Below are 16798 nucleotides of genomic sequence, written 5' to 3'. Positions count from 1 at the left end.
CAACTTCTTGCCAATCACATCTCATGTGAGGTTCAATCATTTATCTAGCCCCTAATGCTCAAAATCTCAGGCACATCTATTATTGATTTATCTTGCATTAGTTGTGTTGATCCCATTGAGCCAGTAAACATACAAATAATTTTAATATTCTTAGGCACATCCATTATTGGCCATCAACTATTTACATATTTATAACATCTCATGCTTAACAATTATTCTTAAGAAAATCTCTTAAATAAGTGTATCACATGCAAGTATTTAAAATTTCTTAAAATAATTACCTCAATGGAGGGCCCATGATATAATTACTTTAATTATGCCATTTCCAACTTAATCATTTGTTTGAAAGATTTAGTGGTCGGCTTAATTACTATTATGGTCTCACTTTGCACATTATCTAATTAGCATGCATATATTATATACTTGGACACATTCCCATACATCTCATGCATACAGGGATAAACAATTAATATGGTATGATCATGGACTTTCTAAGGGATTCAATTCTGAGCCACCAAGAATTGAATCAGGGCATTCCTAGGTGTATTTCATTCATTCATTTTACAAAAGTTGCTAAAGGAGTATATAATCAAACACTTGATCTTGATTTCCTCTCACTGGTCCCACTAATGCTCTTGACCTCCTTGATCTTCTTGTAATCTAATTACATTGTAATCCTTGGCATACCAAGGTGAATTTACAAGAATATGGACTTTAAAGTCTTCAAATAAATGAAATTACAACCCAAATTATTACAACACTTATAATTCATGCCACTAAAATAAAATTAATAATTTTATAACCCAAAGAAAAATAAAAGAAATAAATCCAATCACATTGGTCTTTTATTGTCCATGATCATCCATCATGCATATTAAAATTTAACAATTAAATAAAATATACATACTAAAAAATTAAATTGAATATCACATATTCAACAAAAAAATTTAGATTTGAATATTATTCAAACAAATTTAAATTTAGAAACCCTTTCCAAATTTAATACCTTGAAAACATTTTTCAATCATTAATTGTGTGATTAAAATTCTTAATTAAATAATTTAATTAGGTATGGGTCTAAAGATATACAACAATTATATATTGAAGCCCAATAACCATGCGCACCTTGAGGTACCCTTCACTCTCTTGATGCCGCCACCATTGATGAATCCAGCTAGCATTAGATCAATCATAATTTTATCAAATTACACAATTAAATCTCATAAACAATTCTAATGGAAAATATAGTGGCTCTGATACCAATTGAAGGAGCGAAAGCATGGTAATTGGTGCATTGGAGCATTGAATTATATAATTTTTCTTCTAGGATTTAATGCATCATGCCACATCTCTTATGTGCCTAATTAATTTCAATGCTCAATTGCATATTAAAACACTTTTAATATACATTAGGATTTTTATTTGCCATTTAAGATTGTGAATTAACAAATTAATTCAATTAAACCCTAGTTTGAAAGAGGAGTTTGAGCACTAACCTCTTTGATGTACTAAAGTGTTGTCCCTCTAGCTTGTTCACACTAAGATCACCAATGGGCAGGCCCCAATTTGCTTCTCAAGCCTTTGCCAACCAATTATAATTTGGGGTTTTACTTTTAGAGAGGTTATATGTGTGTATAGGACACTAGAAACAATTCTTAGCAATTTTAATTCAAAGAAAACAAGGGTTTTTTCTTTGAATCAAGTGAGAAAAGAAGAGAGAAGAGGGAGAGACCTTTGTGCCATCCCATATATGAGAGAAAGGAGAGGTTGCTAATTTTTCTTATAACTTCTCTTTATATAAGTAGGTCAAATAATCACTTAAACCCTTTGACACATGTCACTACCACATTGCATCTTATTTTTAATTGACTTAATCACATTAAGCCAAGTGTCAAAGCTAGACTTAATCTTGACTTTGATCACCTTACATGATAGGAAGACAAATAGTAAACTTATATGATGCCATGTGTCACCATCTCATGGTACCACATATCACCATGTAAAATAACCAAATTACTCTTATATTTTAATTTTGAGTTCTCAACCCAAATCATTATTTCTCCTCTTCTAATCAATTTATATCAAATATAAATTAATTAATTAATCTCCATTAATTAATTTTTCACAATTAAATTTATATTTAAACACTTTAAATATAAATTTAACTTATAATATACATCAAATAACCTAGATTTGGTTTCAAGCCATGCTAGGGACTTTGCAATCTCATTGCAAAGCAAACCTATTTAATTAATTAATTAAACTCTTTAATTAATCAATTAAATCACATTTTACTTGGTGATTAACTTGTGTATATGTGTGATTCACTAGGCTCATCACTAATTGGCAAAGAGATATGATATTAACTCTTAATATCATCAGAACTCTTTCTTACCATAAATGATTTCTCTAAATCATTTTAGGCATCTCATAGACCATTATTGACACCTAGCATAGCATGCCATGGCCACCCAATCAGTAATAAGGAATACCTTAAATGAACCTTTAATCATATGTTACCATGCACTAGAATCTCTCTGTTACAAAATGTCAATTCGAGCTGGAGTCATGGTTAATGTCAAACCCCATTTGCTATGAATATTATGTTCTCTTTTAATTTTAGTTCTTGATTAATTAGTTTTTCTTGTCAGAAACTCTTTTCTGACTGAATTTGTCTGTCCTAGACAGGAACTTGAAACATCAAGAATAATTAAATGAACATAGGATTTTATCCCTATTTACTAAGGGTAACAGATTCCATCTTGATCAACACCTATCTCTATATATAACTAGTAGGAGCTAACACATGCCCATATACCCATGCACAGTACAAGTATGAAAGTAGTATCAAACTCAAACCACCTATATACAAGATAACTGTGTTATCTCAGGTCTAAAGGTTATATGCACTGATATGATATATAACAATGCATTGACAAAAGTAAACTCCATGTGCTTATGATATGCGTCACTGGTTCGGCTTACTTATTATGTATAAGTGCCTATCATGTTTGTTATTTGGCATGAGACTCACTACTTCATCTTATTTATATCTCATATAAATACCTTGGGAACAAATATGATTATAATCTTTCTGGATAAGTCATGTCCTTTGTGAAGTATCCTCGATTGAACCAATTTATAATACTTTGTGCTAGAAATACTGTCACTCATATTCTTAACAACTTAAGAATAGAATTTCTAACAAAATATCAATGGACCTTTTCTATTACACATAAATATATTATGACCTTTTCTATTACACATAAATATATTATGTAAACGAAAAAGTAAAATTGCCTTTTTATTAATAAAATATGTATAAGATACATACAAAATGATATGCTCTAGGGCATACTACTAACAGAACTTATTTCCAATGTTAAGCTCAACCATAATATTTTTAGCAGCTAATGACATCTTATCACTGATTTTGTTTATGGACATTTTATACACATTTATTAATGCCTAATAACATGTACATGCAGTTACCTTAACACTTATTAATTATGTTAATAATTATCCTACATTAAGTTTGGAATCAAAGTTCATTATATTCATTATATTCCCAATCATCATCTAAGATCCTAATGTATGATAAAAATAAGATAATTAATTATGCAAGGTAATATTCTTAAATTACTTTTAATTTCAGAACCTAATCTTTTATTCTTAATCAAGAATCTGATAAATTTATTTATTTTCCTTTAGTTTATATTTAATTTCGATAGAAAATAAATAAAAAAAAGGGAAACTGAAAATCGAACAATAATAACAAAAAATATTAAAATAAATTGATACAACATTTATTATCATGGAGATAAATAAAATTATACAAAAAACAATTTCGATAAATAACTAAGTTTAATGAAAAGTAGAAGGAAAAAGATGATTAGAAAATAAAGAAACCTAATATCTCTCTAATTTCTAATGAAAACCCTTTTAACTAGTAAAGATCTCATAAGCTCTTTGCGCAGTTTATGTTTCAGCTCGTGGTTAACTTTTGGCAGCATTATCTTAGCCATGGATTGTCTTTTTCTAGCTCACATAGATAGATCAAGTGAAAGACACACTATCTTCCTAGCAATCAAATTTGAGAATTCTTGGATGAATCCCATCACTAGATGCCTATAACACCCAGTAGTTCCCCCCCTCTCCCCAAACCCACCACACCCTCCTCCTCCTAATGGAATCTAATATTCCTTTTAGGTTAGAGATAGATAAAACTTTTCTTAGTACCCTATATCTCTCACTTTGCCGTAAGAGACCTCTTGCCCAAATAATTGAATGCATCTTCGAATTCACCCTAATATTGTGATTAACAAGATGCTCTAAATCATCAAAAATATCATTATGGTCCATCTCTAGGGTAATTAGCTCTCAAATCATCTCATTTTCTTTAACCCTTTGTTGAGCAGTAAAGATCTTGTGAAAGTTCTAACAAGACGGATCATATTTTTGTATACATACAAAAAGAATTTAAGGTTTAAATAAAATATTTATTTTCTCAAAAATAAATAATATTAATAAAAATATTAATAAAAATATTATAGGTGAGTGAAAAATAATTTAGAACAATATCTAAATAATTTTGGACATTTTAAAATTATTTTTAGATAATGAAAACAAAATTTAAGAAATAAAATTAAAATAATTTTAAAAAATCCAAAAATAATAAAAAATTCCTAGAAATTAAATTTTTCATCACAAATATTTATAAAATTACCTTGTAGGAATTTTTTCACTGAAAAAAACCGTTGGAAAACTATTTTTCCAAAAAATAAATTATTTTCTATTTTTCTAATTTTTTAAATAAAAAATATTTCATGATATTCCCAATTAGCTTGGGTTGGGTATTTTCAAAAAATAAGGGCTCTATATCCTAGGCTTTTGGGCACACATATCCTCACCGCGATTTAAAACTTACTATAATGGGTCTTCTTCAACCTTTCGTAATATCAGATTTCGGGTAACTTTCTAATAAATTTGAAAAGTCATAACTCTCTCATTTTTTATCCAAACAATAAAATAACATACCTATGGAAACCTTGTTATGTGTACTTTACAATTGTACAAAATTGATGGATAAAAGATAATTACACAGAGAGATATAACAGTTCAAACTAGACATATTAAACATGTTCCAATAAATTCAGATCTACAAAACTAAATCCTAGCTAGATTTAATTCTGATCACCCTAATATGTGTTTATCATGTTAATTAACATATTTAGACTAGGAAAATAAAAAAATAGCTCTAATACCAATGTTGGAAAAATCATTATGGCCCTAACCGTATTGGATCATGCTTATGTATCACTAGTCCATGCTATAATCACATGTTATTCGAACCATAGCCATAAACTCACAGTCTAGATGTTACCTAGATTACAGTGTTTTCCACATAAAATAGAAAGAAACTGCCAAAGAAAGAAGACCTTATTACATCGAAATTTGAGCTGCCCAAAGAAGAACAATTTCTTCTTGTTGGAACCAAAGAACACAAATAAGCACCACATTGTGCTTTTGTTTCTTATACTTTCTGTTGCTCGCAAAACCTAGAAGAAAATAAAGCCATGCTCTGTTTCCTTTTTGCCGAGAAAAAAACTTCATCAATATAGGAGCTAATTAAATTTAAAAAATTAAAATTTTTGGTAAAAAACTATCAGTTGCTAAGCGATTTAGCAATCGAAATCGGTTTCGATTGCTAATAGCAACTAAAATATAATCAATTGCAAAAAAATTTGGTGTCTTTAATTTTGTAATTTTGCAATCATTGTTTAAATGGGTTGCTATTTGCAACTAATTTAGCAACCAAAAAGTTAGTTGTTAATTTTAAAAAATTATAAAAAAATAAATTTCCAAATAATAAATAAAAAATTCAAATAAATAAATTTTTTAAAAATACTAAAATAATAAATTATTAATGAAAAATTAGTACTAAAAAATTAATATAAAAATATTATAACAAAATTACTAATAATAACTATATAAAAATATTAGCAAAAAATTAAATATACAAAGATATTTATAAGATATTAGAACAAAAAAAATACTAAAAATTAAATTAATACTACAAATAATTTACTGATAAAAAAATATATTTATATAAAAATTTTATTTTATACCAAAAAAATAAATTAAATAAAAAAGATGAGAAAGAAAAAGATAATGTAGAAGAAAAAAGATGATAAAGAAAAAGATGATGAAGAAAATAGATGAAAAAGAAAAATTTGATAAAAAGAAAATAGACGGGAAAGGAAAATATGATAAAAAGAAAATATATGAGAAAGAAAAAGATGAAGAAGAAAATAGATGAGAAAAAAAATGATAAAGAAAACAAATAAGAGAAAAAAATGATGAAGAAAATATGTTAGAAAGGAAAAGATGATGAATAAAATATATAAGAATGAAAAAGATGATGGGGAAAATGAGAGAAAAGAGAAGAAATGGAGGGAAAAAAAAGAGTAATGGAGAAAAAAATAAGTAGTAGCTTATATACGCAAATTAGAATTGAATCTTAGCAACTGATTGTTGGTTGCTAAATTTTTTTAAAAATTAGGCAAAAATTTTACAACCGATTTGTAATCGGTAAGTGGTTACAAAAATCGGCTGTTGTTAGTAATCGATTTACAAATTGGTTGTAAATCAAAATAGAAAAAAAAATAGGTGAGAATCTTTTAGGGAAAAAATCGGTTTCAAAAATCAGTTGCTGTTAGCAACGGATTCGCAAATCGATTGCAAATCGAAATAAAAAAAAAACGGAGAAAATGATTTGGGAGAGAAAATCGGTTGCCAAATCGATTGCTAATAGCAAACAATATTCATCAGTTTCAAAAATTGGTTATTGTTAGTAACCAATTTGCAAATCAGCTGCAAATCAAAAAAAGAAAACAAAAAATTGAGCGGGAATTTTTGGGGTAGAAAAAATTAATTGCTAATAACAATCGATTTTAATCAGTTACAAAAATTAATTGTTATTAGCAACCAATCCACAAATCGACTGCAAATTAAACAAAAAAAAAGGGTGAGAGTTTTTGGGGGAAAAATTTAGTAACCAATTTGCAATTGGTTATAAAAATTGATTGTTATTAGCAGCAGATAAGGAATCGATTACAAATAACAACGGATTTTAGCAATTGATTGCAAATCAATTGGTAACTTTAGAGCCAATTAAAATAATTCTTCAATTTAACAATTGATTTCTTAAATTGGTTGTTGTTAGCAACAAATTTTAAAATCGATTGCTATTAACAACTGATTTCTTAAGTGATCAGTTGCTAATCAATATTAGAAAACCTTAAATATATGATTAAGAACTGATTAAGAAATCAGTTATTAACTAATTATAAATCAGTTGCTAATAGCAATTAATTTTAACAATTAATTATTAATAACAATTGATTTAGCAATCAATTCTTGAATCGGTAACTAAATTTTTAAAAATTAACTATTTTACTGAAAAAAAACAAATCACAAATCAGTTGTAAAATTGGTTGTTAATAGTAATCGATTGCAAAATTGTTTTTTTTTTAATTATTTTTTTATATTGTTAAATCTAATACAAAGGCCATGAGGAAAACCCATTTTCCAAATAAGAAACTTATGTATTTTTATCAAAATATTATTAAAATAAAATTTATATAATATATTCAATAAGTATAAATTCACAGCACTTCGCAAATATTTTACAAGTATTTATATAAAATGTATGAAATGTTGATATATATATATATTTTCGATATGAATAAACGATATTTTTATGTTATACTATTCAATTCTCCACCATGAATCAATTTGATAGCTCAGATATTATTGTTCATGATATTGATCAGACTCTATATCATCAAGATGGAATTCATTTCATTATTTTTATCTAAAAAAAATATTATTTCCTATTTAATATCCATTAAAAAAAATAAAATCTATTAATTTTAAGAATAATTTAGTAATATAGGTTATTTAATTTTTTAATGAAAAAAATATAATTTTGAATATATTAGAAAAAAGACTAAACAAAATTTATTTTCTTAAATAAAACTGTTCTAGAAATCTCATGTACCTCTAATTAATTAATCTTTGTATACAATAAATAATGTTAACATCAGTTGTTAATAATCCTCAAATCCTGCTTGATGTTGTCACATAACTACCGCTTCATGAGCATTCAAACCAAGACAACATATATAAAAACAAAGACTATAACATATCTAAGTAATAGTAGTGTTGAGATGAAAGAAGAAGATTTCAGTATAAAGAAGCTTGCAGCTCCACTCCTGTGGCCTTTGCCGCGGGGACGAAGAGTATCTTCACCGGCATAAGTTCCCTTTCCGCCATGTCTTTGGAAACTTCCTATATCAACTTCCTTATGCGCATCTACATAGCATATATAGGAAATTAATTAATATTAATTATAATTATATACAATAAATTGGAAAACATGCATGCACTTACGCATCAAATGGTTTCCCCTTGCTAATGGCTTGTATTGTGGTGTAAAAGAGCCTTCAAAAGCATAACATGAAAGAGAGAGGGAGAAAATAATTATTAACAAAAGCCCTGCAAATATTACTCTCTTCATGGTTGTGAACTGATCTTTCCTCAATATCTCTCTTTTAGAGGTTTTCTTTTAATCTAAATAGATAGCTATCTACCAATAGCTTTATAGATTGATCTGAGTTTTGCAAATTTCAATGATGAATTAGTTCCTTTTTAAGCTTTTCTGGAACGATTCAAGATGATTTTGGAATATTGTTTTTTTTTTTTAATTATTATTCGCTTTCTTTAAAAAGAAAATATTTCTAAGAAAAGAATTTAATTAAATTAGAAAAGAATTTAATTAAATCATCGCATAATTATATTTAATTTTTATTGATTTTAAAATAAATTTTTTCAATTAAAAAAATTAAAATTTTTTATTTTAAATATAAAAATTAATAAAAAATAATTCTGGAACGATTCAAGATGATTTTGGAATATTGTTTTTTTTTTAATTATTATTCGCTTTCTTTAAAAAGAAAATATTTCTAAGAAAAGAATTTAATTAAATTAGAAAAGAATTTAATTAAATTATCGCATAATTATATTTAATTTTTATTGATTTTAAAATAAATTTTTTCAATTAAAAAAATTAAAATTTTTTATTTTAAATATAAAAATTAATAAAAAATAATTAAATTAAATTTTTATAAAATTTTAATATTCAAACAGGGAATAAAGAAATTTTTAAAGGAGAAAATATTGGGACTAAACTTTTATTTTTTTGCATTTTAAGATAATATTACTGGATTATTGACTATTAAAGAGAATATAAATTGCTTAAAAGAAGAGAGAATATTAAATAATGGATATAGCATTTGTTTGTGAGAATATATCCACCGCAAAGTCTTATCCGATCACTCCGTGGAATTTCGAATTCCTCTCCTATTTTCTCTTCCCTCCCTCCTCTTTTTTTTCAACCATCAATGAAATTTTCACCAATGCCTACTCCATATCAATTTTCTTTTATTTATTTTTTATTTTTTTAATAAACTTTCATATCTGTGTTTGTTTGAAATAAATCTAAATATCTCTCTTCAGTTTTATGTCCATTAAGAACAAATTTAATATTCTCTTTATAATTTTCGGATTTTATTCTCCCATTATTAGAATTTTGTTTTCTCTCTTAGCGAGATTGTATTTATTTATTTTTATAATATTTGAATAATCTCTTTAGCAATTGAGATATAATTGGACCTTTATTTTTTTTTTGTTATTTTTTTTATTTAGAAACTTTAAATTTTCATGTACAGGTAATGATCTTTCTGCCAATGAAACCTGATAGTGTGGTTGGTTCTTTCAATGATATTTGGTGATTTAATCTCACTTGCGAGCTATAAAGGTAACAAGTTTAGAAGAGCATTACTACAAAAGGTTTATTTGATCATCCAAAAGGAAAAAATATCAAGATTATTATGCTCTAATTAAATCATTTTTGAACAGAAAATTTTAATTATTTATTTTTTTTTTCTTTCATGAAAAAAATCATATTATATTTATCTTATGAGTCTTATTAATGAATTGCCAAATTTTATAGAAAAAAAAAGTCTTTTCTAATATTATTTTTCATTGGAATTTCTGATCTTCAATCTTTTCTGATATCAAAAGAATATAAATTCTATTGGCATATAGCTTTGCATTTTGCAGAGGTAAATCGTGTCCATATCATTTTAGATACCTATTCCGTTTAGATTATGGAAGGGATATTTCATTAATTTATTAAGCTATATTTTAAGTGGACAAATTAAATTCCTTCTCCACTAAGCTATTATCCTTCACTTAAAAAAAAAAAAAAAAACTATTGTCTTCACTAGTGAAAGATGTATATATATATATATATATATATATATCACCACAAAATAAAAAGAAAAAATAGAAAAGAAAGTAATTCTAGCCAACTAAGCCTAATTAATTAATTACTCACATCATCTAGATTTATTCGCAACATTATTATTTATTTACGAATTGAAGAACCAATAATTGGTAATTAGAGCTTGATAATATTTTTTTACACCTTATCACTTTTGTAACTTTAATCTTTATCTCCTTTTAGTCTATTTTAAGGTAGACTTTTGAACACATATAAATACATATTTTTCTCATTTTAACCATAGGAAGAAAAGATGAATAAAAAGAATAAGGAGAAAGAGAGAAAATGAGAAATAGAATAGAAAGAGGAAGAAGAGGACCAAGAGGTTAGATCCCAGTGTATTTTGAGTTTAGATTCATTTCTTTGTGTGCTTTATTGACTTGTCTAGTGTTGGACCCCATTGAGTATTATTCTTAATCTTTGATTAAAGGACTAAGAGATAAAAATTATTGATAGATAATCAAGGACTTAGAATTAATCTCCTAGATTTAGAGATAAACTAAGGTTTAAGGGGATTAAATAGCTAATTAGAGAGCTTAATGGGTTTTAGTTAATTCAAAGGCCACAAGAGTAGGGTTTGTTTAACTAAAACACTCTTTGATTGTCTTGAGAAAGGAATTAAGGCAGATTAGAATTAGCTGCCCTCAAACCATTGATTTTTATAAAAACGGAGCCAAACTAAACCACAATTAGTTTAAAACATGAACCTCAAACTCTGAAATTACCTTTATCATTAATTGTTCTTTGTTCTAGCATAATCTAGTTATTATTTTAGTCAAGTTTGCTTAGTTTAAGTTTTTTTTTTTTTGCCCATTGCCTATTTTCTTTTATTTCATTTAATTTGCTACATTTTATTAATTTAGTTCTTATATAAATTGTCCTTAGTCTAAATAACCGAAACAACCATAGTTTAGTACTTAAACACTATTTCTCATAGGAATGATACTGTAATAATCACTTTATTACTTGATACAGCCAGTGTACTTGTGGATAACATACATCAACAACTTTTTCTAAATATAAATTTCAAGTTCAATTCCTATAACTATATTTACTACAAGAAATTATAAAATTAACAACAAAAATTTTCCACCAAAAACATAAAATTTACTGCTATAAGTTTATGTTAGCAATAATATAAATTGTTGCATATAGCTATTTTACAATAAAATTATAATTGCAGCAAAAAAAAAAAAAAGCTACTGACAATAACAATTATTGTTGCAAAAAATGAATAGATTTCAACAATTGTCCCGAAATTTATATAATTATAACACTACAGTCCTTTAATTTTAAAATGTAACATAAAACCTCCTAAACTTTCAAATTTTGCACAGAAAAATCCCTTTGACTTTTAATTACTGATTTTTCAGTTGAAAACTGATGTGAAGAGCTCCCGCATGGCGCTTAGTCAACATTTCTCTTTCCTCTCTTATGCAAATTGTAAAATTATTCTCTTTACGCATGAAAAATTATTCTGTCTATAGAGAAAAATGATTCAATTTACACATAACTTGAGAGAAAAAAGAAAAATACTGACTAAGCTCCAACCTGGAAGTGTTCAGGTCAACGTCTAACTGGAAAACTGGTAATTAGATGTTTGAGAGATTTTACTGTGTAAAATTTGAAAGTTGATAGGGTTTTATGTTACATTTTTAAGTTGAGAGACTGTAATGTTACAACTAGATAAGTTCAGGGACAGTTGTCAAAATTTATCCTGCAAAAAATTTATTAATGCTAATAAAAATTGTTATCGTCAAAAAATTGATAATGGTGACAATGATTATTGCTGTTAAAAATTGATCATCAGTAATAACAATTATTGCTCTCAAAAGCTGGTCAATAATACCAACTATTACTACCAAAACTTGGTTAATAATAACAATGTATATTGCTAAAAAAAATTAGTCAATGATAGACATTAGCTTTAAGACTTGATTATTACATGCAATAGATATTTCAAATGCTTTCTATCAAATTTAAGATAAATTTTAACAACTGACCATGAACTTATGAGATTGTAATACCACAGTTTCTTAACTAAAAAATGTAACATAAAATTTCCTTAACTTTTAAATTTTACATAGTAAAATCTCTCTGACCTGCAATCATTAGTTTTTCAATTAAATATTGACGCTGACAAATCCAACGTGACACTTAGTTAGATTTCTCTCTCCTCTCTCATGCCATGTGTAACAAGACCATCCTTTAACTTTAATAGATGTAATAATGCTATCATTCAATTTTGTCATTTGTAATACTATTATTGCACAACTTTACGTCAATGTAACACAATCATCAATATAACATCATTATTGTTTAAAATCACACTTCCATGATCCAATCCAATATAGATATATATAATATAGAATTTTTAAAACAACAATGAAGCATGTACATACTTCTCTCTCTCTCTCTCTCTCTCTCCATTTTTGCATTTGATGTCACTTACTATCTAAAATGGTGGTGTTGATTACTGATCGAACAATTATCAATTAATTTTTTGGGCAGCCACCGGTGGCTACCCCTAACTCAATTTTCTTTTTTTTTATTATTTTTTATTGTTATTTTTTTTTTCTAACAATATCTCAGATCTGTATCCATTTGTAACATATCTGAGTTTCCTAAAATTTGTGTCCATTAGGAACAGGTCTAAGGTTCTCTCTCCAATATTGGGATATATTTCTCCTCATTATTGAGGTTTCATTTTCTCCCCTTAGTAGGATTTTGTTTATTTTTATTAATGTTTAAATGAGCTATTTGGAAATTCAAAATATAGCGTGGATCATTGATTTCTTTTGGTTAGACTCAGGTATGGGTAATACTCTTTTATCAATGGAACTTGATAGTGTGGCCTATTCCTCTATCGATGGTTGGTGTTTTCATATCTTCTGTGGGCTATAGAGGTAACAAATTTCCGAAAGGTCAATATTATAGAAACTTTCTTTGGTAATCCAAAATAAAAAAGAACCAATTACTACTTGAAAGACTATTCTACTATATTCAGATCATCTCTGAATAAAATATTTTAATTATCTATATTTGCATTTTTTTTTCTCTTATGAGAATATTATGCTGTACTTAACTTATTATTCTCATTAATGAATTGCCAAATTTTCTCAAAAAAAAGAAAAAAGAAAAAATAAACATAGTTTAATTTATATTAAAAAAAACAATTTTATGTCGATGATTTATGTATCAATACCCATCTTATCTATTTTTGAAAGACATTATTCATGTATTATATGTGAACCTTTTTCATGTTTTACTGTGTTGGTACTGGTAGGTATATCCATAATCAATTAAAGATTAAAAAACAATATTTTAGTTCTTATTCCATTATTTTGATCCAATTTATATAAAAAAAATAAATATTTTGCTTTCTTTAATTTTATGACCACAATTAATTTTTCAGTTTTAACCAATTTTGATAAAATTTATAATTAAAATTAAAATATCTAATTATAATTGGAAAATGATAGTATATATAGAAGTTGCTAGTTTGCAGGTATGCGTTTTTTTGACAATTTGTTTCCTGACGAGTACACTTTTAGACGACCTTAGGCTTTCACAACTTTGGACATTAGCATGTTTCTAATTTGTGTTCTGGTATTTCTCTTACTTTTATTTTTTCCATGATTGAAATGTTTCAGAACACCTTTGCTGGCATTTTTTGTGCCATCTGGAAGAAAAGTTCTTGGTGGAAACCAATATATATTATTGTAGCATAGATTTTGACTGTCTTATCTAACTATTTGGGTTTAGCTGCAGAGAAGTGTCCTAGTGAACTAGAGAAGCTCTTTTAGTTTCATTGAATTAGTTAATATCTCATCGTATAATTAGTTATTCACTATAATGAGATACCGTGCGCCTGTGCATATATTGGATCGATGTTGCAATTCTGACATTTGATTGCAGCAACTTTTGTTGCATTATTCAATGGTCTAATGTACTAGCTTTTTATTATTTAGTTTTCGTTTGTATCATAACTTTTGTTGCTTATTTTTCATCTATCAAAGTTGAAGATTTTATAAAATAGTGCTTATATTGATGTATTTAGTTTATTGACATATCTAACTAGTAATGCAAATGCTTGGAAGTCACCAACTCCAAAATGCAGCTACTGCAGCATGTGCAACACTCTGCGTCCACAACCAGGGTGCACACTTATAGTTCTCTTGACTTTTATACTTTTGCCAAGTCTATTACAATTTGTAGAACCACGTGGCTGGGGAAATACAGAAACTTGAATTGAAGGATGGAGGTGAATGAATGAAATGGACTTACTTGATCCTGGAACGGTTAAAATTTACTAATTAGTTAGTTGGCCATTGACCCTTGTACACCCATTAGACTTGTATTTTTTTAGATTTGGGACTCTTGACAGATTTCAGGATTTCTACATAATTGAAGTACTTTTGCCCCAAGTTATTTGACATTTATGCTGCTTTATCCCTAAGTTGCCCACTATTAGCAGTGTCCATTCGAGAATCAATAACTATTATTATACTACCTTGAATTGGAAATTACCTCAACAGAACTTCCACAGCTCATCCTGGCAAGTGACAATCATGAGATGATGAAAATGAAGAGCTAGATGTAAATAATTGCTTGTAGATACTCTATGGATGAGGCAAACTTTATATTAACTTGTACTACATTGTTCTTGGATACTTGTGGTTGGCATAGGATGGGAAATTTCATATGGATCTATTAGGGTTGGTTCAGAGAACACATGCTTGGAAGAAGTCAATTTCTAGCATCCAAAGACGCTGAAGTATTAGTATTTCCTGGAGCTACAATACTGCTTGATGGAGAAAGCCAATTTCTCTCCGTCTGTGCATTGCAAAACATTCAAGGATTCTTGTGGGATAAGGAGAAAGCGAATAATGAGCTCAAGACATGACCAAAGGATTCAATGATGTTTGCATTCGATAAATGTGAACTACAATGAAATGTAATATTCTTTTGTGATATGCATTGAAAAAGTAAATTTTAATAAATTTAAGAATAATTTAATAACAAATTATTTTTTTTAATGAAGCAATATGAATTTAGGATATATTACAAAAATACTAAATAAAATTTATTGTTTTAACTATATAATATTAAACTATGTCAAAATAAAAGTCCATCTTAGGGAATAATAAATAAAACTGTTCTCTAAGTCCCATATACCTCTAACTAATCTTAGTATACAATATTGTTAATTTTCCTCAAATCCTGCTTGATGTTTTCACATAATTCCACTGCTTCATGGGCATTCAAACCAAGACAACAAAAACAAAGACAAGAACATATCTAATAAGTAGTAATACTCTTGAGAGGAAGGAAGAAGATTTCAGCATAACGGAGCCTGCAGCTCCATTCCTGTGCCCTTTACCGCGGGGACGAAGAACATCTTCACCACCATTAATAGGTCCCTTTCCACCACGTCTCTGGAAACTCTCTATACCAACTTCCTTACGTGCATCTACAAGCATATATATATATATATATATATATAGAGAGAGAGAGAGAGAGAGAGAGAGAGAGAGAGAGAGAGAGAGAGTGAGAGGAGGGGGGGGGGGGGGGTGCGGGGGTTGGAATTAATTAATATTATATTATAATTATATACAAGAAATTAAAATATAAGATAGAAATTAAGAAACACTTACCCTTCAAATGACTTCCCCATGCTAATGGCTTTTGTTGTGGTGGAAAAGAACCTTCAAAAGCATAGCATGAAAGAGAGAGAGAGAAAATAATTATTAAAAACAGCTCTAAAAATATTGCTCTCTGCATGGTAGTGAACTGATATTTCCTTTTCGATATCTCTCTTTCAGAGTTTTTTTTTTCCTAAATAAAAAATCTATTTAGATAGCTATCTCCAAGTAGCTTAATAGATTGATCTGTGAGTTGTGCTTATTGCAGTGATGAATGAGCTTTAGTTCCCTTTTAAGCTTTTCTTGAATGGGAAAAGGGGCAGAACTATTCAAAACACGGTCCCTCAAAATTTCTTAAAATTAAAATTTCACCTATAAATTTTAAAATATATTTTTAAAAATACTATTTGCGCTCCCCCGAATTTTGTAAAATTAAAATTTTTAACTATTTTTTTTAAAATTATTGTTTGTCCTTCCAATATTTTTATATTTTTTAATTTTGGCCTCTGCACTTTTATATAATTTTATTCATATTTTTTTATATTATTTAATTTTAATATCTTATATTTACATTTTAGCCTTTATATTTTTATCAAGATTTTATTTATTCATTTTAGTCTCTATTTATATTTTTTTACTAAATTATCGACAATTAAGGAGAATATTAAAAAATAATGCATTTGTTCGTGAGAATCCACTGCAACGTCTTATAATGCATTATTTTTCATTGGAATTTCTTATCTTC

The 16798-nt window shown here is 27.3% G+C and overlaps 2 long non-coding RNA genes across 2 annotated transcripts; both read right to left on the bottom strand.

Moving 5' to 3' along the window:
• Nucleotides 1-8041: 8041 nt before the first annotated feature.
• LOC110671216 (uncharacterized) lies at nt 8042-8682 on the bottom strand. The gene is made up of 2 exons (XR_002498060.2): nt 8455-8682; nt 8042-8376 (listed from the first exon to the last, which is right to left on the bottom strand). It is a non-coding gene; the product is annotated as an uncharacterized LOC110671216 (long non-coding RNA).
• Nucleotides 8683-15484: 6802 nt separating this feature from the next.
• On the bottom strand, nt 15485-16326 carry LOC110671215 (uncharacterized). The gene is made up of 2 exons (XR_002498059.2): nt 16066-16326; nt 15485-15881 (listed from the first exon to the last, which is right to left on the bottom strand). It is a non-coding gene; the product is annotated as an uncharacterized LOC110671215 (long non-coding RNA).
• Nucleotides 16327-16798: the final 472 nt, after the last annotated feature.

Source organism: Hevea brasiliensis, chromosome 17, assembly GCF_030052815.1.
Source record: "Hevea brasiliensis isolate MT/VB/25A 57/8 chromosome 17, ASM3005281v1, whole genome shotgun sequence".
Lineage (NCBI taxonomy): Eukaryota > Viridiplantae > Streptophyta > Magnoliopsida > Malpighiales > Euphorbiaceae > Hevea > Hevea brasiliensis.
This window is presented reverse-complemented; position numbering and strand designations above follow the sequence as displayed.